Source organism: Pelophylax lessonae (assembly GCF_965119305.1).
Source record: "Pelophylax lessonae genome assembly, chromosome: 10".
NCBI lineage: Eukaryota > Metazoa > Chordata > Amphibia > Anura > Ranidae > Pelophylax > Pelophylax lessonae.
In genome coordinates, this window is record NC_138777.1 from 120,827,231 (window position 1) to 120,850,630 (window position 23,400).

Sequence of the window (23,400 nt, forward strand, 5' to 3'; positions counted from 1 at the left end):
TTTTTTTTTTCTTCTCCTCCTCACTGGGCTCAGGTCAGGGCAAAAAGATTGTGCACTGCACCCCCACACACAAAAAATCAATGTAGATCGCTGTCTGATTAAAGAAGATTCTTCCTATTGTTTCCCTGAAAGCAATCTCCAACCTGCCCCTACGATAATCTCCTATATCTCCCTCAGCAGCATCAGGAACCTCTCCCTACAGTAGTTAGAGCAGAGTGACGTACGGCGATATGTGACTCCAGCTTATTATAGAGGCTGGGTCACATGCTGCACTGGCCAATCACAGCCATGCCATTAGTAGGCATGGCTGTGATGGCTTCTAAGGGCACACCAGTTAAACGCTTGCTGATTGGCTGCCTTGCAGCTGTTGAAACCGTGGCATTAAAACTGCGCCAAAACATTAAAACCGCGCCAAAACATGAAATAACATTACAGAACAGCGGACTGTATCCCGAACATACAGTGAAATGTTCAGGTCCGTGTCCAGGTACCGAATACCCAAAAGTCTGTACGATCTCAAACAATACAGTCTGGGTTTGCTCAACCCTATTCAGGACCTTTTCCCAAGGGATTCCTTACTAAGAGATTAGACACACAGAGGTTTATCAAGGAGTAAGTCCACAGGGTAGTGATCTAATACAGCTAGGAGCAAGTTCAGGGTCACAGGGCAGAAATCTGGGCATAGCAAGGGACAAGTAGCAATATGGCACAACAAAGATTAAGTCCAGAGTCACGATACAGCAATCTGGGCACTGCAAGGGACAGGAGCAATAATACTCAGGTACTCGTGTAGGCCGTGGCATTTAAACAATGCTCAGTTGGTACTAAGGGTCCAAAGTGTGCCAAGAAAATATCTCTTTTCAATGATTTTTATTGAAAGTTTTTACAAAAATAGTGCAAAATATACACACATAATAAAAAATCAGTGCATAACAAACGTGAACAGTGGTACAACCATAGCAAACATTAGGTAATACTTCTATAAAAGGTCGAAACTATAACGTGGCAAGGGCTAGCACCTCAAAACACAATGAACAGGAGCCTCAAGGTATCTAGAGGGACCCTCACCGAGGGTGAACAGGGCCAGCCACCCCAAGCATTTAATCACACTTTGCATACTTCACAGGGTAAGTGGCTAGATCGTGATCCCACAGAACCTTGCCCCAGCCTGGGCTGGGGACATGGGGTACTAAGCCCTTAGAATACAGTACCACTGTTAACCTCATACCGTAAACTGAGACAAATCGTAGAAAGAGAGAAAGAGAAAGGACAATAGAACCACAAGAAAAGAAGAGAAAAGGGAAAAGAGAGAAGAGGAAAAATTTGTAAGATTGGACCCGCCCCCGCCCCTGCACCCCACCCCCAGACCTTCGCGAGTCCATCAGGCACCCCCAGTGAGGTAGTTAATCCACGATCCCCATACCTTGTCAAACACACGCATTTTGTCCTCCAGTTGAGCTGTCAGGTGCTCATTAATCATAATCCAATTCAGTTTGTGCCTAAGCAGCTCAAATGGTATCGTAGGAGACTTCCAGGATCTCGCTATTGCTATTTTTGCTGCAGTAAATATGAACGTTATGAGCCGCCTCTGCGCTCTATTGGCTGTATCCACCTTTTTGCCCAATAGTGCCTGCTGAGGGGACTTGATTAGGTTAACTTGCGTGAGGGTGTAGATGAAATTGTACACTCTAATCCAGAAGCGTCGGGCCTTCGGGCATTGCCACCAAACATGAAACATCGTACCCTCTCGGCCACACCCCCGGAAACACCGCGAGGATGCTCCTGGCACAAAGGATGCTATCCTGGCTGGTACCATGTACCAGTGCAGGAGCACTTTATAGTTGGCCTCGATGATTGAAGTGTTAATTAGAGACCTGGAAGCCTCTCGAGCCATGTCGTGCCAGTCCGCCAACTCCACAACCTCCCCGACATCCGCCTCCCATCGTTCCATGTATGGAAGCTTCAGGGGCGAGTCCATAAACATATTATAAATCATAGAAATATACCCCCGTAATTTATCGTATTTGCGGCACAAAAATTCCATGGAGGTCATGGTAGTCAGATCGGACAGGCGAGACAGGGATCGCAGGTAATGATCAATTTGTGCGTACCTATAGTACTCAGTATCAGGCAGGGCATGTTTTTCTATCAGCTGCTGACGTTTGAGGATACCCCTATGATCACAAAAATCTGCTATGCGAAGCAGCCCCTTGTTCGTCCACCACTGAAAAGATCTGGGGGAGAGACCCGGGGGGAACCCGCTGTTGTTAAGAATAGGGGCCAATGGGGTATGTGGGGACCTAAAGCCTTGCGTTCTGGTCAAGCGATCCCAAATGGCCATAGAATGAGACAAGGCTGGGCACAGGATGGGGGGACGATCCCTAGGCGATAACCACATTGCATGGGAGACTGCCAGGCCCGGAACCGAGCTAGCCTCCAATTCCATCCAGGGCATCCGGGCCCCCTCAGAGTGGAATCTCACCAACTGGGATAACTGTGCAGCATAATAATAGTTCAGCAGTTCCGGTACCCCTAAACCACCCCTGACTTTAGGGGTGTACAGCGTTCTCTCGTTCACCCTAGGCCTCTTGTTCCCCCAGATAAAGGAAAGGACGTGATCCTGAAACTTAAGCAGGTCAGACCGTCTCAGCGCGACTGGCAGAGTGCGGAACAGATATAACACCCTCGGAAGGATATTCATCTTGATGGAGTATAGTCGCGAAGGGGACTGAATCAACCATTTATCCATGTCACCCTTCAGGAGTGTAAACAGAGGAGGATAATTCTTTGTGTAGAGTGTAGACAAGGATGGGGTTAAATTAATGCCTAAGTAGGGCATAGAGTCCGTGCACCATGCAAATTTGAAAGATTTTCTGAGTGTGTCCACAGTGCGACCCTCCAGGGAGATGTTCAGTGCCTGGGATTTCGTTTGGTTTTCATGCAAACCTGATACAAGCGCAAACGCATCCAATAGCGCAAATAGGTTGGGTAAAGTTGTGACGGGTGAGGAGACAATGGCTAAAATATCATCCGCAAAAAGGGCGCACTTGTGTTCGACGCCCCCGCACACCACCCCCCACACGTCCGGTGAAGCACGAATTTTAATGGCTAAAGGTTACAGTGCTAGGACAAAAAGGAGAGGGGACAAGGGGCAGCCCTGTCGGGTGCCTCTACAGATAGGAATAGAGTTCCGAGGAGAAGCCCTTCAGCCTAAGAACCGCCCTGGGTGTACTATATAGGGTCCGCAGCAACGTTAGAAAGGGAGCGCCGAATCCAAATCTGGTCAACACGTCGAAAAGGTATTCCCACGACAGGGAGTCAAAAGCTTTATGAATATCTAGGGAGAGGAGCATGCCTCTACGATTACCCCCTCTGTCCCAATCTGATTGAATAGCCGTGATGATGTCTACAACCCGTCTAGTCTGATCCGAAGTCTGTCGACCAGGGACAAACCCAGCTTGATCGGGATGTATATATTGAGCCAAAAAGGAGTCAAGCCTAGTGGCCATAATTTTCGCCAAAATTTTTAGATCAGAGTTAATCAATGAGATCGGACGATAATTGTCGCATATACTATGATCCTTGTCCGGTTTGGGCAAGACATGAATATAAGCCGTGTTCTCATGGGGCGGGAGGGATTCCCCGTTGCGTAGGGCATTAAAAAAGGCGCAAAGATGCGGCGTCAGAACTTCCTGAAATTTGCGATAATATACCCCGGAATACCCGTCCGGCCCGGGGGCCTTGGAGGGATGTAACCCCTTGATCGCCTGAAGAACCTCCGCCTCCGTGATCCGACCGTTCATAAGGTCGACGTGAGACTGCGTCAGCGTGGGCAGCCGCAGGTCGGCAAAAAAAGAATCGGCCAAACCCCGGTTATACGACGGTGGTGCCCTGTAGAGTTTAGTGTAAAACCTAGTAAATTCGGACGCGACCAGGGTTGGATTGCGAGAGAGCGCCCCCGTCCGCAGCCGCAATCTAGGCAGGGCCGCTGAGAAGAGGCGAGGGGCCAGCCTCCTAGCCAACAGAGTGGTAGGTTTGTCACTCATAGTGTAGTATCTATGTCGGGACCATCTAATGTATTTTTCCGCCTGGGTCATGAGTGTCAAGTTAAGCGCCAATCTAGCCGCATCAATTTTGTGACGGATATCAACGAGGGGGCGCGTCCGTTGTTCTAGGAGTAGTGCGCGTAGGGTCTGTTCCTGTTCCCTTATTGTGCTCTCCCTGTTACGTTTTAGTTTGGCTGCCATTTGAATCAATTTACCGCGGATGGTAGCTTTATGGGCCGCCCACACGACGGTAGAGGATGTATCGCCCGGTCTATTTTCTAGGAAAAATTGTTTAATATGCCTTTCGATCTCCCCCAGGACCCCAGGATCGTTTAGTAAAGCTGCATTGAGTCGCCAAGGAGAGGGACCTGGGGAAGACCACAGGGCTGAAAACTATACTAAAACCGGGGAATGATCGGACCAGGAGGATGCCAAAATCTGCGCTGAGCATACACATGGGGCCAGAGCGGAGCTGGCGAACACGTGGTCTATGCGAGAATAGGTGCCGTGGACATGGGAAAAATGCGTGTAGTCTCTCTGAGTCGGATTGTGCTCCCTCCACAAGTCTAGGAGATCCCAATCATGAAGAAGTCGGGCCAACCTTGAGCCATTCTTCGGTACATGCTTAAATTTGGGCACGCCTTGGACGGATTTGTCCAGCGTGTTCTCGAGCGGGAGGTTACTATCTCCCCCTAGGATCACCCTGCCCTGCGCTTTGGGAAGCAATGTCTTCAGCATATCCTGAAAAAACCCTACCTGACCCGTGTTAGGGGTATAATAGGAGACCAAGGAGACCAACTGATCCTGAACAAGGCCCACTACCATGAGGTACCTGCCGTCCCTGACTCGGACCACCGTAACCGGAGTAAAGTGGACCTTTCTCGAAAAACATATAGCCACTCCCCGCTTCTTTTCCTGGCCCGAGGATAGATAAAATTGAGGATAATGTGTCGAAAGATATCTGGGTGCCGACGTTTTGGAAAAATGCGTTTCCTGCAATAGTAAGATGTCCGCCTTCTGGCGCTTATATTGGAGGAAAGCCTTGGTGCGCTTCAGTGGAGAGTTAAAGCCCTGCACATTATATGTTATCAGTGTAAATCTAGAGGAACCTGAGGGTGACATGGTGATTTGGCAGTGCACTCTTACCTGGTCGCTGTGGACAACGGCCCGACTCAGCTAGGCTAAAAATCCCTCCGCCCGGGGAGCCCGGGGGCAGCAGTACGGGGTAAACTCGCAGAGCCTGGGTCCAAGAGGAGAGAAAGGAAAAAGGAAAGTTAGAGAGAAAGCAAAAGAGGACAGGAGGAATCATCCCCCATGCCGTAAAGGCACTAATGCAATACATATACAAAAACATTTGGGAATTACTTTCCCCCAGTTCCCAAACCTGGGGTACGTGTCGTGAGATTGCCCCCATCGGGAGAGGGGGGCAAGTTCACAGGAGTGGCACACGGTAACATCCCGGGTAACAATCCGAGACGCCAATGAGGGCGGGGAAGACTCGAGGTGTACTTTCTCCCGACCACCCCAGGCCCCCATCCTGAGAACTAGGGTAGGTGGACCGGTCGCCTCCGCCTACAGGATCCTAGAACGTCGGATCCGCGACCAGCCACCACACTGTAAAAAGCAATAGAAAATAAAAAATAAAAACAATCGTAATAAAAAATGTGGAGGAGGATGGGGGAAAACTAGTTAAACTTGCAATAAAAGAACTATCAGCATTAAGTGAACCGTTCCCAACCTCACCCAACCGACACCGCAACAGCTGCGCCAGCCAGGATTGACAGGGAGGGAACAATAGGTAAACAAGTACTTGGCTGGCAAAAATGGAGAGCCCGAGTGAGCAAAAATAGGTTTGTCAACAGTTCAGGTCTTGTGTCCCCTCTTGCCCCCTCGCTGTCCAGCGGGAGGGGAGCCCCGATGTGACCACACCGGGGACAGCGGACGATCCGGTTCGGCCGCTGTCGATGAACATGGAGAGCGCGGCTCCCTGGTCAAGATGCCCAGCTTTAGCAGTAGATCTTCTCCTGCATGGAAGTTGGTGAAGAAGTGATTCTTGCCATTATAGGTAAAAGACAGCCGAAAGGGGAAGGACCACCGATATTTGATGTTATTGTCCAGCAAACATTGGAGCAGGGGCTTGAGCGTGCGGCGCTTCTGCACCGTCGATGGGGCCAAATCTGTATACAATTGTATAGGGGACCCAAGCAGTGTGAGGTCCCGGCGGTTACTGGCCGCTGACATCATTCTCTCTTTGATATTATAATAGTGCGGTTTCAAAATGATGTCCCGGGGGAGACCATCTTGCCGTGGCGCAGTTAGAGCCCTATGCACCCTGTCCACTTCCATTTGATGTGGAGAAATGTCTAGAATCAGATCTTTCATGAGGTCCCGAACTGCCGCTTCCAGGTCCTGGTGTGATTCAGGAAGGCCCCGTATGCGCACATTGTAACGGCGCGACCGGTTTTCCAAGTCCTCAATCTTGGAGTAAGCTTCCTCCAACCGGTCATGAAGCTCTGACACTAATTTAGTATTCTGATTAACTCTGAGCAGTGAGCCATCCACCTTCTCAACAGTGTCCAGTCTCATCCCAAATCCCTGGAGATCCTTCTTAATGTCAGTTGTAATAATGGAGCATGCCTTAGACAGTTCCTGTTGGAGCATTGTGGAAAATCTTGCTAACAGCACCGCATCACCCGAATAGGGGGCTAGAGGGGGTGCCTGAGCATCACCCGTGGGGCTAGGTTGGCTAAATAGAGAGTCCGCCATTTCAGCCATATTCCGGTCCATCGATGAGGCCGGGGAGCCGGACACATGTGGCCTATTGTATGAAGGGGTGGGGGAGGGCTGCTGACAACTCACCCCGGCACTCGGAGACCCCCCGGACGCTCCCGAAGTCTGGGAGGAGAAGGGATCCCTCATATCATCCCTGGAAGGAGAATCTGCAGGCAGATGCGGAGAAGCCGGAGTAGGAGGCCGAGGTTGCTCCGGGGCCGCGTCCCGACCGCTCGGAGCTTTCTGCTTGCTTTCTGCTTTCTGCGGCGCCATTTTGGGGGAGGGCGTCTTCCCAGATGAGATAGGCCGCAGACCTTCCCGCTGATTGCCGCGCTTGTATGGCCTTTTTTCTGGGCAAACCAGCCGATCCCCGCCGCATGACAACCACACGATCCTCCGGGGAGAGAACCGAGCCGCCACCTGGACTCCTGCCGCTGAATTTAGCTGGATTTCCTCGGAGATGTGCGGAGCACGACTAGAACATGTCCGTGCTCGTGCCCGCGCGCATGCGCACTCCCAAGAAAATATCTCCACAACATAACACCACCACCAGCCAGAACCATTGATACATTGCAGCATGGATTCATGCTTTCATGTTGTTTACCCCCAAATTCTGACCCTACCATAGGAATGTTGCAGCTAAAATCAAGATTCACCAGACCAGGCAACATTTTTCCAATCTTCTATTGTCCAATTTTGGTAAGCCTGTGCAAATTGTAGCCTCAGTTTCCTGTTCTTACATGACAGAAGTGGCACCCAGTGTGGTAGTCTGTTGATGTAACCCATCTGCTTCAAGGTTTGATGTGTTGTGCATTCAGAGATGGTACTCTGCATACTTTGGTTGTAATGAGTGGTTATTTGAGTTACTGTTGCCTTTCTATAATCTTAAACCAATCTTCCCATTCTCCTTTGACCTCTGACATCAACAAGGCATTTCAGTCCACACAACTGAAGCTCACAAGATATTTTCTCTTTTCTGAACCATTCTATGTAAACCTTAGAGATGGTTGTGTGTGAAAATCCCAAAAGGACAGTTTTTGAAACACTCACCCCAGCCTGTCTGACACCAACAACCATGTCACGTTCAAAGTCACTTAAATCCCCTTTTTTCCCCATTCTGATGCTGTTTGAACTTCAGCAAGTTGTTAATTGACTTATTAGCAATTTTTGTTACCAAGCAATTGAACAGGTATACCTAATAAAGTGCCTGGTGAATGTATGTTTTCACTTATCCGAACCCCAAAAGGAAAGAAAGCCAGGATACATCTAAGAAGAAAATGGCATGTATATAGAGAAATTACTCCCCTTGAACACTGTTAGGGGTACGATCTCAGGTACTGCTAATGGTATTAACCAGAAGTATCTCGAGGGGCATGGCCGGCCACTGATGTGAGAGCAGCGCGGTTCCGGAGCTCTCTCCTGCTTGCCCTGATCCTTCACCGATCCTGCAGAACCCCGAGCCGCTACTCACCTGCTTCCGACGCCTGTGTACTCCTGATCCCTCGGTGCATCAGCGGAGATGGTAAAGATCGGTCCCCCTGGTCCGGAGGTGCCTGGATTCCAGCCGTCGGCCTCCCTCCTCGAGCGGTCCCAAGATGGCGCCAGCCCACCACGGAGCTTGAGTCAGCCTGCTGCTGCTGCACGATCCTCGCAGCCATCCGCCTCTCTCTCCCGGGGTGATGTTTCGGGGCCTGGCGACTCTTCTTCCCTGCACCGGCATGAGACTGTGAGTCATCCTCTTCTCCCCCCCCCCCTGGGCCCCACAGCTGAGGCAGGGGTGGAGGTGGATAGGCCTGAGCCATCCCTTGCTGCCATCATGGATGCCATCCGTCACTGTCAGGCCTCTCTCACTACTCAAATTGAGTCTGTGAGGATGGAGATGTCGTTCCTGAAGCAGGATGTCCATAATCTCCGCCATAGGGTGGGCAACGTGGAACAACGTATTGGCGACCTGGAGGATGCCCACCGCCCCTTGCAGGCCTCTGTGTCCGACTTGCAGAGGGGTCACACGGCCACCATTGATAAGATCACTGACATGGAGGATCGCCTCCGACGTAATAACCTCCGCTTTCTGGGATTCCCTGAGGGGGCGGAGGGAAAGACCCCCGAATCATTTATGGAAAAGTGGCTCCTTGACACCTTTGGAAAGAATGTTTTTTCTTCTTTATTCGCCATTGAACGGGCGCACAGGGTGCCGTTGCACCCCCTACCACCAGGGGCGCCACCTCGTCCTCTTCTCATCAAACTTCTGCATTTCCGTGACAGGGAGGCTGTGCTGCGGGCCTCCAGGGAGAAGGGCCGTGTCTCCTACAATAATGATGTTATCTCCATCTTTCCTGACTTCTCTGCAGCCACCCAAAAACAGCGGGCCTCCTTTATGGCAGTTAAGAGGCGGCTGCGTGATCTCCAGTTGCCATATAGTATGCTTTATCCTGCCCGTCTCCGGATCATCTCTCAGGGCAAGGCTCATTTCTTCCAGGATCCTCGGGAGGCCGCGCAATGGGTGGACTCCTTGGGCCATGGCTCTCCTGGCCGCCAGGACCGGCGGTCTCCTCCTAGATGAAGGACTGTCTAACTGCTGATAGTATGGTTGGGCTCTGGGCTTGTCCTGGTGCTCTTCATGGACCCTCTCTCGCTTGATTTTTTGGGACAGATGATTATTCCTTTTTTCTGGGGGTCGGGGTTCCTATTTTTCTGTTTTTTTCTGATGGGCATTTTTGGGGTGGGGGCTCCCCCCTCATCTCCTTCCTTTTTATAGTTTTTTCTCGTTCGTCTACTACAGGACGAGCAGATCCACGTTTCCCTGCATTTGACTTCCTTTTGTTGTTATGGGCTACAAAGCTCTCAATTGTTGGGGTTTGAGGGCCGGGTGGGCTAGGGTGGGGGGAGGGGGTGTTTGTTACTATTGCCATCCGCAACCTGCGGGTTTTGGCGGGTTTCTCCTTTTTGGTTTGTTTGTTTGTTTGCACCATTTTGATCCACAGGGTTGGTACAGTTTTTCCTTTTTTTGTTTTTGGTGTCATGCTCTCTCCTTCTGCGATACAGTTGATTTAGTTTAATATGTTGTTGTGGTCACTCTTCTTATGTCTTATGCATGCTCCTCTTTCTGGGCTCCTCTCAGATGCTGGTTATGCCTTGGCTCTTCGGGGTTTGCCTGTTTTTGGGCTGACCTACGGGGCGCTAACGCTGATTGTTGATATATTTCTGTGTCTACTCTACGTATAATCTCATGGAACGTCAGGGGGCTAAATTCTAAAGTGAAACGGTCTCTGATGTTTGACTATTTAAAACGCCATAGTCCTCATGTTGTTTTGTTGCAGGAGACACACCTCCAGGGGTCCAGGGTTATGGCCCTTAAGCGGGCACACGTGGCGTATGCGCTACACTCTACCTACTCTTCCTATGCCCGAGGCACGTCCATTTTGGTTGCCAAGTCCGCCCCGGTCACTATTAAACATCTAAAGACGGACCCCTCGGGGTGCTTTGTTATCCTTATTATTGAATATTTGGGTAAACCTTATACCCTGGTGAATGTTTATGTCCCCCCGCCATTTACTAAGTCATTCTTTGACCGTGTTTTGGGTTTGGTTTTGGAAATGGCGGAGGGCCCTCTTATTATGGCGGGTGACTTTAACATGGTCCTCGACAATGCTTTGGACCGCTCTGGGGCTGCTTCTTCCCAACATTCCCCCCTGCGCTCCTATTTGGATAAATTGGACCTCACGGACGCCTGGAGGTGGAAACATGGGGGGATTACTGAGTTTTCTTGTTATTCGAGCTCACACCATACTCTATCTAGGATTGACCTCTGTTTGCTCTCTCGGGAACTGCTGGGTCCGCTCTCGGGGATCAGGTACCTCCCTTGGGCGGTATCTGACCACTCCCCTTTGCTGGTGGACCTTGCTTTGGGGTCCCCACCTAACTATAAACTTTGGAGACTGAGCCCTCTGTGGCTGGCGGACCCCGCGGTGACTGATCAGGGGCTCACGGAATTGAATTCTTTCTGGGCGCTCAATGGACAGGAGGGGTCGGCACTGCTGACCTGGGACGCCTTCAAGGCCACTATGCGGGGCACTTTCTCGTCTGCCATAGGCCATGCTCAGAAGGCACGTCAGACCAAGTTGGTTGACGCCGAACGGGCATTGCATGCGGCTGAACGACAATACTCTGACGACCCCTCCCCTCAGAATCACGCCGCTTGGCGGGCCAGAGCCCGTTATTTGGATCTCGTCCTTATTGAGCACACCCAGAAAAAACTGTTGTATCAGAATCAAAGAATTTTTGAACTGGGGGATAAAAACAGTCGCCTGTTGGCCTACTTAGCTAGGCCGGATTTTCAGCCTTGTATCATTCCCCGGGTCACCAGCCAGGCCGGTGTCATTGTAGAACAAACTCCTGATATTCTTCATAGTTTTGTTGAATTTTATTCCTCTCTATATCGCTCCCAGGCCCATTACACTATTATCGAACTTGATGATTTTCTGTATGATATTGATTTGCCCGCATTGTCGGTCGACCAATCTCGCTTCTTAGACTCCCCTTTGACGACAGATGAGATTGACAAGGCCGTAGCTATGTTTGCGCATAATAAGACACCTGGCTTGGATGGTTTCCACATTGAATGGTATCTTCACTATAGGGAATTATTGGTCCCCCATTTGTTGAAAGTGTTTACTTGTGCTCTGAAGGAAGGACGTCTGCCGCCCTCTATGACGGAAGCCCTTATAGTACTCATCCCGAAGCCGCGCAAGGACCCTCTTTTCTGTGAATGTACCGTCCGATCTCACTTATTAATACAGATGTAAAGATCTTGGCCAGGGTCCTGGCGAGACGGCTGAATACGGTTGTCACGGACTTGGTCTGGGCGGACCAGTCGGGGTTTATTCCTGGCCGTTCTACCTCGATCAACTTGCGTAGACTTTTTACCAACCTTCAGACGACTCATGCTTCTGTGGGGGCCAGGGTTGTGGTAGCCCTGGACACTCACAAGGCTTTTGATTCCGTGGAGTGGCCTTATCTCTTGGAGGTATTGGCGAAATTCGGATTTGGACCGGGGTTCATAAAATGGGTAAAACTTCTATATTATCTCCCTCGTGCCCGTATCAGGGTCCATAATTCTGTGTCTGACTCCTTTCCCATTTTTCGGGGTACTAGGCAGGGGTGCCCGTTGTCCCCGTTGCTGTTCGCCCTGGCCATTGAGCCTTTGGCTGCGCAGATCCGCCAGTGTGCGGCTGCTGCGGGCTTTGTGATCAATGGCTTGGAAGAAAAGGTTTCATTGTATGCGGACGATATGTTGATATATCTAGCGGATCCATATCAATCCCTCCCCACTCTATTGTCCATAATTGATCGCTTCGGTCACTTCTCGGCGTTTCGGGTGAACTGGAGTAAATCTACTCTGTTCCCCCTGGATCCCCAGGTTTTGCCCCCTTCTCTCGCATCTTGCCCTCTCCAGGTGGTGGATCGGTTTCGGTACTTGGGGGTTGACATTCAACTTCCCTTGTCTCGTTTCCTCCCCAATAATTTAGATCCCTTGGTCGCCCGACTTAAATCTTCTTTACAGCTCTGGTCCCAGCTTCCTCTCACGGTTTTAGGTAGGATCAACATTTTTAAAATGATATTCCTTCCCCGATTTCTGTATGTGTTGAGTCACTCCCCGATCTATGTTACCAAACGTCGTTTCCAGGTCATTGATTCGCTCCTCACTTCATTTATCTGGGGGGGTCGGCCGGCACGTGTGGCCAGAGATGCTTTACAGTTACCTGTATTGGCGGGGGGACTGGCGGCGCCCAACCTACGCCTTTATTACTTCGCCTCCCAGTTGGCACATGCACATTGGTGGTTCCATCCCGAGGACAATCATGCTGCGGCGGCCTTGGAGGCGGCTATTTTTACGTCCTATGAATCTCTGCAAAATTTACTGCACCGTAGATCTACTATGGGCAGGCCGAACACTGCACTTATCTCGGTCACTCTACGGGTTTTTGCGGCTACCGCATTGGGCGAGGCCGACCCTCCGGGGTCGTACTCCCCTAATGCCCCCCTTTGGCACAATCCACGGTTTCGGGAGTTTTTCGGTCGGGACGACGGTATTTTTTGGGCCCGCCTTGGGGTGAAGTCTGTTGATCACCTTTATGTCCGGGGAACCTTCCGGTCCTTTGCGGACATGCAGTCCACTTTTGCTGTACCATCTACGGCTCATTTTCGCTACCTCCAGCTGAGACATGCGGCGGCTGCGCAGTTTGGCCTCCGGGATGTCTCGCTGGAGCCATCCCCCTTGGAATATCTCCTTTCTGACTCTTCACATGAGAAACTGGTCTCCACATATTATCGTAGGCTGTTGCATTCTAGGTCTAAGCGCTTGGTGGTGGTTGAGTCCCAGTGGCGTGAGAACGTCCCGGACTTGACGGAGGAGGTGTGGCATGACGTCCTTCCTGAACAAATCCCGGTTGTAATTTCCTCCAGGGATAGAGTCATACAGTTAAAATTCCTGTATAGGGCTTACTACACTCCCCTGTTCCTTCATAAAATTGGTAAATTATCCTCCCCCCTCTGCTCTAAGTGCTCTGATGGTGTTGGATCATTCTTTCATATGTTTTGGGATTGCCCCCCTATCCGTGCCTTTTGGTCAGGGGTGACGGCCTTTATAAACGATATCTCTCAGTTGTCCAATGTCTGTAACCCCCTTCGTTGTCTCCTAGGGTATGTGGATGATGAGGATGCTCCGGCTCGCACAAAACTATTTCTGCGTTTGCTCTTTTTCTATGCTAGGAAAGCTATTGCTCTCCGTTGGAAATCTTCCACACCCCCTGACGTTCCATTTTGGATCTCTATTGTTAATCAGGCTCTGCCTTTGTATAAACTGACGTACGAGGCCAGAGGATGTCTGAAGAAATTCAGTAAAATCTGGTCCTTCTGGGTAGACTCTGACCTTACTGCCTCCCCGGTGTCTGACGCTACCTAGGTGATGTCTAAAGTGCCTTCTTTTGCTCCGCATGTGTTGTTATATATTGCTTATGATATTGTGTTACCCCCCCCCCCCCGGGGTTTTTTTTTTTTTTTTGCTGTGTTCCTTTTACCACGATTACTGTGTAGTCTCTGTACTGTTGTTCTATTTTGTCAGATGATTGGAGAGGATGCTTTGTATGTTCTGTATCCTCTCTTTTCTGTTGTACTGCCATTTTTCTTTTGGTGTACTGTGTTTTGTTTGTGTAATAAAAACCTTTAAAAAAAAACAGAAGTATCTCATAAAGTATAACTTAGTTCCAGAAATGTATTTTTTTTTTCCATCAAAATAGTTTATTGAAGTTCAACAAAAAAAAGGGTTACAAACAATGTGCCAATGAGAGCGGGAATATATAACACAAAGAACTGAGTTGCAACAGTAACATGTTGTACAATGATGTATCAGGGAGAGATACCCATACCAGGGAACACATACAGTATCAGTATAAACATCAGTCAGTGTATGGATAAGAGCTCACTTGCAGAGGAGTAGAGCAGCCCGACCTGCCCATATGGTCGATCACGATCGGGCTCTCTAGTACACAAAAACAGGAAGGGTAGAAAAAGTGGGGAATGAGATAAAGTGGGGGAAAAGTACAGGAGAAAAGAGAGAGTTAAAGGAGGAGACAAGAGAGGAGGGAAGAAGGAATAAGAAGAAGCGTGCCAGATGCATGCCCCAGCCCCTCCCCCCCGAGCTGCCCGGCCCCCTGACCACACAGGTCATCCCAACCTATGCAATCTGGACAGTCCCCATCAACTCAGCGTATGTTAGTGAGGATTTAAAGGCAGACCAGCACAGCCACATAACATGAAATTTGTGAATCCTGTCCTGAAACGTATGAATAAGTTCTTCCATCTCTTCCGTTTTGTTAATTCTGGAGAACCACTCAGCCGGAGTTGGGACGTGCGCCGATTTCCAATGCATGGGAACGCACATCCTGGCGGCGTTAATCATGTGCATAGCTAAGGATTTAAGGTAATGTCGCTTGGGAAAATAAGTATGGTGAAGCAAATATTGGGCAGGTGAAAAATCCAAAGTATAGGAGGTAACTCCGCAAGTGATCTCAGGGACCATCTTCCGGAAAGGCTGGAGTAGGCAGAAACTCCACCATATGTGCAACAGAGACCCATCCTCTCGGGTGCACTGCCGGCATAGTTTGGAGCAGCTGGGATAAAACCTGTGAAGAAGGGTAGGGGTTCTATACCATCTGCTCCATATTTTGTATGAGTTCTCCTGAACCGAGGTGTTAAGAGAACCCTTGTGAATGCATTCATTAACGGTTTCCCATAGCTCATTAGTGAGGGAAACCTGCAGGTCCAATTCCCAAGCCTTTCGAGCCGTATCCTCGGGGTGCTGGGAGTCTACTATGAGGATCGCGTAAATGTAGGAAATTATATGAGATTGTGGGGGCGTCTGGTGCACAGAGCCTCGAACGGGGATAGCTCTCTAGTCCATTTGCCCGCCATGGGTGAAGAGGTGAGGAAGTGGTGGATCTGTCTATACGACCAGGATGAAAATGATCTCGTGGGAGATCTAGCTGCCAGCTGCGGCAAAGAGAGCAGTCTCCCCCTCTGTAGGAAGGAGCGCACCTCTAAACTTTCAGCTGGGTACTCCCACAGGAAAGACCCCGACATGCCTGGGGTGAAGGCAGGGTTGTTGTGGACTGGGGTCAGAGGACCATACAGCGAGGACAGGGAGGCTTTCCTACAAGCCACTCGGAAGCACATTAAGGTGGCGCTAATGAGGGGGGGAGGGCGGCCCGGAGTAGGGCGCCAAGGGCGGTACGAGACAGGTGGGATTCCACGTCACCCACGCCTTGGAGCCTGAGTGGAGTCTCCAGTCCATGATCCTTGCCATATGGCAAGCCAGGTAGTAGCCATGCAAATCTGGTAAACCAGCCCCCCCCTCTAAGTTTCAGTAGAGTGAGTTTCGAAAACCCAAGGCGGGGCTGTGACTGCTTCCAAAGGAAGCCCGAGCAAGCTCTCCTATAGTCGGAGAAAAAAGAGCCTGGTAGGGAAATCGGGATCGTTTTCACAACACTCTAGGTAGCACGTTCATTTTCATAAGTGAAATGCGGCCGAACCAGGACAGGGAAAGTCCCATCCACTCCCGAAGGTCCACCTGGATCGTGTTCAATAGTGGTTTAAAGTTAAGCTCGAACAGCCTATGCAGACGACGGGGCTTTGGATGCCCAGGTAAGTAATGGCTTCGGGATTCCAGTCAAAGGGAAAATTCATCTCACAGGCCGTCTGGACTTCGGGAAGTAGTGTTATGTTGAGTGCATGAGCTTTCACATAGTTGATCTTCAGATTAGATAAAGAACGGAAACGTTCAAGGTCGCTCAGTAGGTTTGGCAGGGAGACGTGTGGGTGGGAGAGGAATAGCAAAAGGTCATCAGCAAATGCCGCCACCTTATATTCCCTCTCGTGCACGGTAATGCCCCTAATGTTGGTGTTGGAACAGAGTCTATTAAGGAGCGGTTAGAGGGTCAAAATATAGATGAGGGGCGAAAGGGTGAAACCCTGGCACGTTCCATTCCCGATGCCGAAGGCGTCCAACAGGTGGCCATTCACCTGCACTCGGGCAGAAGGATTGGAGTATAGCGCCAGTATGCTGGCAAGCAAGCAGGGGGGGGGGGGCAAGCCCAGTGCCTGCAGTACCTCGGTCATATAGCGCCAGTCCACCCTGTCGAACGCCTTCTCGGCATCTAGGGAAAGGAAGAAGCCCCGCCCCCCCCAGAGTGAGGGCATGATAGATGTTGAGGGCCTTGACCGTGTTGTCATGGGCCTCTCCCCCGTGGACAAAGCCCACCTGGTCCAGGCCCACCAGGGAGGGAATAAGGGGGAGAAGTCTGTTCGCTATGACTTTTGCGTACAGCTTGACATCGACGTTAAGTAGAGAGCAGTTTTTTTCCGCTCGCGTGGTGTCCTTGCCCTCCTTCAGGATTACCGTGACATGGGCCTCTAAAAAGCTGGTGGGTAGGGAAGGGGAGGACGGGATAGCATTCATCACTTTGGCGTCAGGAAGCTTTGGCGTCAGGAACGTTTGAAAGCACTTATAGTATTGGAGCTATAGCCCATCGGGGCCGGGACATTTACCAGTTTTCGAGTGCTAAATGGCCCGAGCTAGTTCCTCCACAGTAAAGGGCCATTCCAGGTCTCTCGCTTGAGATGCTGAAATGGCTGAGGGGCTATACTGTGCCAAGAATTGTTGTATCTGAGTGGTGTGGTCTAGCTCAGATGGTGCAGCAGGACCATTAGGGCGAATGTTGTATAACTCCCGGTAGTACGCTTCAAATCGGCGCGCAATCTCATTATTTTTCAAGAGTAATGTATCGTCTTGACCTCGCAGTTGGTGGATTTGGTTTGGGGCTCGGGCGGGTTGCACCGCTCGGGCCAACAAGTGTCCACTTCTATTTCCCTGTTCATAGAACAATCTTTGACTGAGCAGAAGCTTCCACCTGGTGCGTTTGTCTAGCTCTTCAAGGAGTGAGATGCGGACCTGAACAAGGTCCAAAAAGGTCTCATTAGCCAATGATTGTTTGTGTGACGCTTCAAGGTGTCTGAGTTGGTCTATAAGGGTGTCAACACGTTTCTGTGGCTCCTTTTTCAAGCGCGTGGCCACCTCAACAAGGGACCCCCGGATAACACATTTAGGCGCCTCCTAGGTGGTGATGGGGCTCATGCCCGGCGTAGTGTTTTCCTGGAAGAAGTTGGAAAGGACCATCTCCAACCTCCTCACTTCTACTGGGTCTTTCAATAGGGTAGGGTTCAATTTCCATGTCTTAGATGTCGCCAAGCTCTCCGAGAAAGGGAGAGTAAGGGTGATCAGGCAGTGATCCGATAGGAACATAGGTTCAATGGTAGCTTTCGTGAGGGAAACCAAGTCTCTCTGCGATAGAAAGAGGCAGTCTATCCGAGAGTACCTGTTATGGAGATGGGAGAAAAACGTGTAGTCCCTATCTCCAGGGTGAAGGGTCCGCCAAGTGTCGTGTAGAGTCAGGGAGCGTAGTTACAGAATTATTTGGCGAATAGCTCTATATGGCAGGGAAGAGGTGCCCGAGGAAGTGTCTACTATGGGATTTAAGGGAACATTGAAGCCCCCCCAGGATAAGCACCCCCGACTGAAAGAAGCGCAGCAAGTCGAGCACTTTTAGAAAAGAATGAAACTTTGTGTTCGTTCGGGCAATAAACATTGGCAACAGTAATGGGCTTAGATGCAAAGATGCCCTTAAGGAACAGGTACCGACCTTCTGGGTCTACCAGTTTGTCAGTGAGTTTAAAGGGGGAAGAGCGAGCTATCAGCGTGGATACTCCCTTAGATTTTGCTTCGCTATTTGTGGCAGGGTGGGCGATGGGGTAGGCTTTGTTTTTAAAGTGAGGGACTTTTTTGGATCTGAAGTGCGTTTCCTGGAGTAAAAGAAAGTGGGCTCCGTGTTTGGCTAGAGCCGCTAGAACCTGAGAACGTTTCTCAGGCAAGTTGAGGCCCAACTCCAGCGAGCGGCTTGGCATGGTCACTGAGAGTCTCCAAACTCAGAGGTTGACTGTGCAGGCTACAGCTGGCACGAGGGGGGTCACACACAGCACACACAGATATGTCGCCGCGCGGTAGTGCCCCCGGTGTGTGGGGAGGAGGAGAGACCGGGGAACAGGTGGCACCACCCACAAGAGAGAGGAGAGGAGGCACAAAGGGTAGGTACTAGAAGGGAGGGGGGAAGAAGACAACAGCAGTAGAAATAGGAGGGAAGGGAGGGGGAGGAAATCAACCAGAAGTGGGGTTAGAACTCCTAAACCACCGAAGGGGTGAGAAAAAAGGGGGGTTTCTGGGTTGTCAGCGCTCCTCGCAGAAGTCACTGTGGGGGGAAGGTGAGAAAAAACCAGGAGGACGTAACAGCCGCATGTGCATGGGCCAAATCAGGCTGGGGTTTATCAAGGCTGGTGTGGGAGAGCGATAAACAGTGCAATAACAGTCAAAAACAAATTTCAACTAAAGTATGCTAATGAAATAGGCAAAGGAAACAACAGCAATGATCCAGACCTTAGAGGGCGTACGGTCCAGCAGCCCCCCCCCCCCCCAAGGCCAACAGGCCCATCGGGGTCGGTCTGCTCAACCGAGGCCATATGCAAAGACATTCCATGAACATCTAGAACCAAGCATTTAAGCAACGAGGCAACAATGACCCCGACACGAAGTAGGGGGAGGGTCTGGGGAGAGGAGACGGGTCGGGTGGAGAGGGGGGAGGGTAGGAAGAGGAGGGGGAGGAGGAGGGAGAGGGAGAGGAGAGGAGAGGGAGAGGAGAGGGAGAGGAGAGGAGGAGAGGAGGGGGGGCAGGGCAAAAGCATCAATGCAATTGTGAAAAGGCACCATAACATCAAGTGTCAGCATCATCGCGGCACGTCCAGCAGGATCATGCCCCGAGGAGGCAGATGCCCAGTGTGAGCAGCGTAGATAGAAAGGCCCGGAGGTGGTGTGCCCCCCAGACTCCAACTCACCCCACCACCAAGGCTCTCTTCCATGTCCAGTTGGGCTCGTGGATTGCATGCCCGCAGGGGGAGCCCCAAGATCCAAGGAATTCAGCACAGATGAAGTCCTGTGTGACAAGGTGAGGAAGGAAGCTAGGTTAAATTAGAATAGAGTTAGAACATCAAGATCTTCAGGCATCCGGGTGTCAGATGTGCCCCGTGCACTTAAATTCGTCCCCCCTGTCGTGTGGTCATTAAGCTGTCCGTGAGAGCAACTGGAGCTAGGAAGGAGAGGGATCTACAGCTGTAAATGGCAGGAGGGAGAGATCCCCAATCCAGGGGGCATGCAGGGTGGGCAAAAAACAAGGGGGGGAGAAAAAGGAGAAAAAAGGGGGGAGTGGGAAAAAAATAAACCGTGGTTTCAGGGAACAGGGTATAGTTGTCGGTGCACATAAACTCCCCGAGAGACCTCAGATCTGGTCAGGTGGATGGGCTCCTTCTTTCCAGTTCCCTGCGTGGCGGGCCGGAGGAGGGTGAAGCCGGATCCAGTCTCCTGTGTCTAGAGCGGTGTCTTTGTGTCTTTGACGAGGGAGTGTGCGACACTGGTCTCCAGGGTTCCGTTGGAAAGTAGAAGGAGTACCACTCCAGAAGATCTACTGGGGGTAGATCAAGTTCAGCGCAGAAGGCCGGAAGATCATCAGGTGTGCGCAAGATGGCAGTGTGCCCCCTTGAGGTGGCGGATAGTGAGAAAGGAAACTTCCAGTGGTATGTAATCCCGTGCACCCTAAGAACGCCCAGCAGGGGATGAAGGGCCCTCCTGTTCTGGAGGGTTAGTTGGGACAGGTCTTGGAAAAGTTTCACTTCTGATTCATTAACCACTTGCCGACCGCTCACATGGGTACTACTGCCGCAAAGTGGTTTGTTATCGTCCAGTGACGTAGACCTACATTGCCAGACTCCTCCCCTTGTGGGAGGCGCGCGCGCACTGCCGGAGGCTCGCTCCCGCTGTATTCAGTTACAGCGGGAGTCGGGCCAGGGGAGGAGTGGCGATGATCACAGCCGCTCTTCCCCGATCATCGGGGATCGAGTGTGGAGATCCACCCGCTTGTGTAAACAAAGCGGGCGGATCTCCTAAGTGGCAGGCAGGGTCAGATTGCAGGATTCAGGATTCAGCATAGCCTGTGATCTGTGCCTGTGTCACGCAGTCCCCTCCCCCCACACTCGTCAGTAGGCACCAGGCATACATTAACCCCTTGATCACCAATAAAAGTTAACCCCTTCCCTGCCAGTGTCATTTTTACAGTAACAGTGCATATTTATAGCACTAATTACTGTAGTAATGTTACTGGTACCCCCAAAAGTGTCAAAAATGTCAGTCAAGGGTCCGATCTGTCCGCCGCAATGTCGCAGTCCCGCAAAAAAAATCTCAGATCGCCGCCAGATCACCGCCATTACTAGTTAAAAAAAAAACAATAAAAATGACATAAATTTCCCGTAGTTAGTAGCTGCAATAACTTTTGTGCAAACCAATCAAAATATGCTTATTGCGATTTTTTTTACCAAAAATATGTAGCAGAAAACAAATTGGCCTAAAATGTTAAAAAATTTAGATTTTCACTTTTTTTTTGGGGGGGGGGGGGGGGGGATTTCATCTAAAAAAAATTGTGAAAAATATTGTTATTTTTTTCAAAATTGTCGCTTTTTTTTTGTTTATAGCGCAAAAAGTAAAAATCGCACAGGTGATCAAATACCATCAAAAGAAATCTCTATTTGTGGGGAAAAAAAGAACATGAATTTAATTTGGGTACAGCATCGCACAACCGCGCAATTGTCCGTTAAAATAACACAGTGCCGAATCACAAAATATGGCCTGGTCAGGAATAGGGTAAAATCTATCAGTCTTAAAGCGGTTAAAAATACGCTCATTGAGAATTTTTTTTGTCGAAGACATGTAGCTAAATACATTTTGGCCTAAATATATGACCAAAATTGAATATATTGGATATTTTTTAACTGTCAAAGTAGAAAAACGTATTATTAAGTTATTTTTTCAAAATTGTTGCTTTTTGTTTATTAATATCGCAAAAAATTTAAATCGCACAGGTGATCAAATACCACCAAAAGAAATCTCTGTTTGTGGGAAAAAAAGGACGTAAATTTTGTTTGGGTACGGCGTTACATGACCACGCAATTGTCAGTTAAAGTCGCACAGTGCCGAATCGCAAAAAGTGGCCTGGACGTAGGACAGCAAAATCCTCCGGTGGTAAAGTGGTTAAAGTGTATACGGCCTCTTTCCCTTGCTCTCCGCATAATGTCCTCTTTCAGTGGGAAATTGACAAGGCAACATATAATGTCCCTCGGGGTTCAGTGTCCCGAGGTTTGGGATGCAGGACCCTGTGTGCCCTCTCCATCTCCACAGGGGAAGCAGGGGGCCTGTCCAAAAGGTCATTGAAAATGGAACACAATGTAGGCTGGATGGCATCATTCTCTACAGTCTCAGGGATCCCCCGGATGCGGATATTATGCTGACGCCCCCTGTTATCTAGGTCTTCGATATGTCTCTGCATATCTAGTAAATGGGCAAGCTGGGAGTCATAGGTATGTTGTACCTGTTAGATGGCTTCTGAGTGAAGGTGCACCATCTGCTCCACGCCATCCAGTCTCGCCGCAACAGCCTGGACATCCGCCTTCAGGTCTGAAATGGCCGCTATGCAATGGGGCATGCAGCACATTATGTGATTGGCCAATCACCCTGACCTCATGCTTTGGCCAATCAAATGATCTCTGCCATGATTGGACTAAAGGCAGGCTGCCTTTAGCCAATCATGGCTCAGGGGCCAATTACATGCCCCACACTACATAAAGGCTGTCCGCACAGCCGCAGCGTGTAGTGTAATTGTGCGGGCGAGGGAGAGGAACGCGTGTGAGGCAGGGTGAGAGTAGCTTTTTTGGGGGTTTTCAGACAGTGCAGAGTGACATTCCTAGCAGTGTAGGGAGGGCTAGGAACGTATTTCAGGGAGGGAGAGATTTGTTTCTTTGCAGTTTGTCAGACAGCGCAGTGCCAGTCATTCATTCCTATAGGGTTATAGATTACACCACATCAGTGAGAGTATTGTTAATCGGTCACTTGGGTACATCCTATAAGCAGCACAGATCATCTATAGGGCTATAGATTACATCATATCAGTGAGAGTATTATTAATCAGTCACTGGCATACATCCTATAAGCAGCACAGATCATCTATAGGGTTATAGATTACACCACATTAGTGAGAGTATTGTTAATCGGTCACTTGGGTTCATCCTATAAGCAGCACAGATCATCTATAGGGCTATAGATTACATCATATCAGTGAGAGTATTGCTAATCGGTCACTTGGGTACATCCTATAAGCAGCACAGATCATCTATAGGGCTATAGATTACATCATATCAGTGAGAGTATTGCTAATCGGTCACTTGGGTACATCATATAAGCAGCACAGATCATCTATAGGGCTATAGATTACATCATATCAGTAAGAGTATTGTTAATCGGTCACTTGCGTACATCCTATAAGCAGCACAGATCATCTATTGGGCTACAGATTACATGATATCAGTGAGAGTATTGTTAATTGGTCACTTGCGTTCATCCTATAAGAAGCACAGATCATCTATAGGGCTATAGATTACATCATATCAGTGAGAGTATTGTTAATCGTTCACTTGCGCACATCCTATAAGCAGCACAGATCATCTATAGGGCTATAGATTACATCACATCACTGATAGTATTGTTAATCGGTCACTTGGGTACATCCTATAAGTTGCACATATCATCTATAGGGCTATAGATTACATCATATCAGTGAGAGTATTTTTAATCGGTCACTTGGGTACATCCTATAGGCAGCACAGATCATCTACAGGGCTATTGATTACATCATATCAGGTCATTGAGTATCTATTGGTCAGTTGCGTATACCCTATATTGATTTGTGTCAACATCATGTCCGAAAGGCCGAAAAGGAGAGGCCGATGTTCACATGCCACAAAAAGAGGACAAGCAGCCTCTGTGTCCATTGTAAAAAGTGGTGGTCACAGTCGACATAGTGCATCCTCTGCAGGTGGG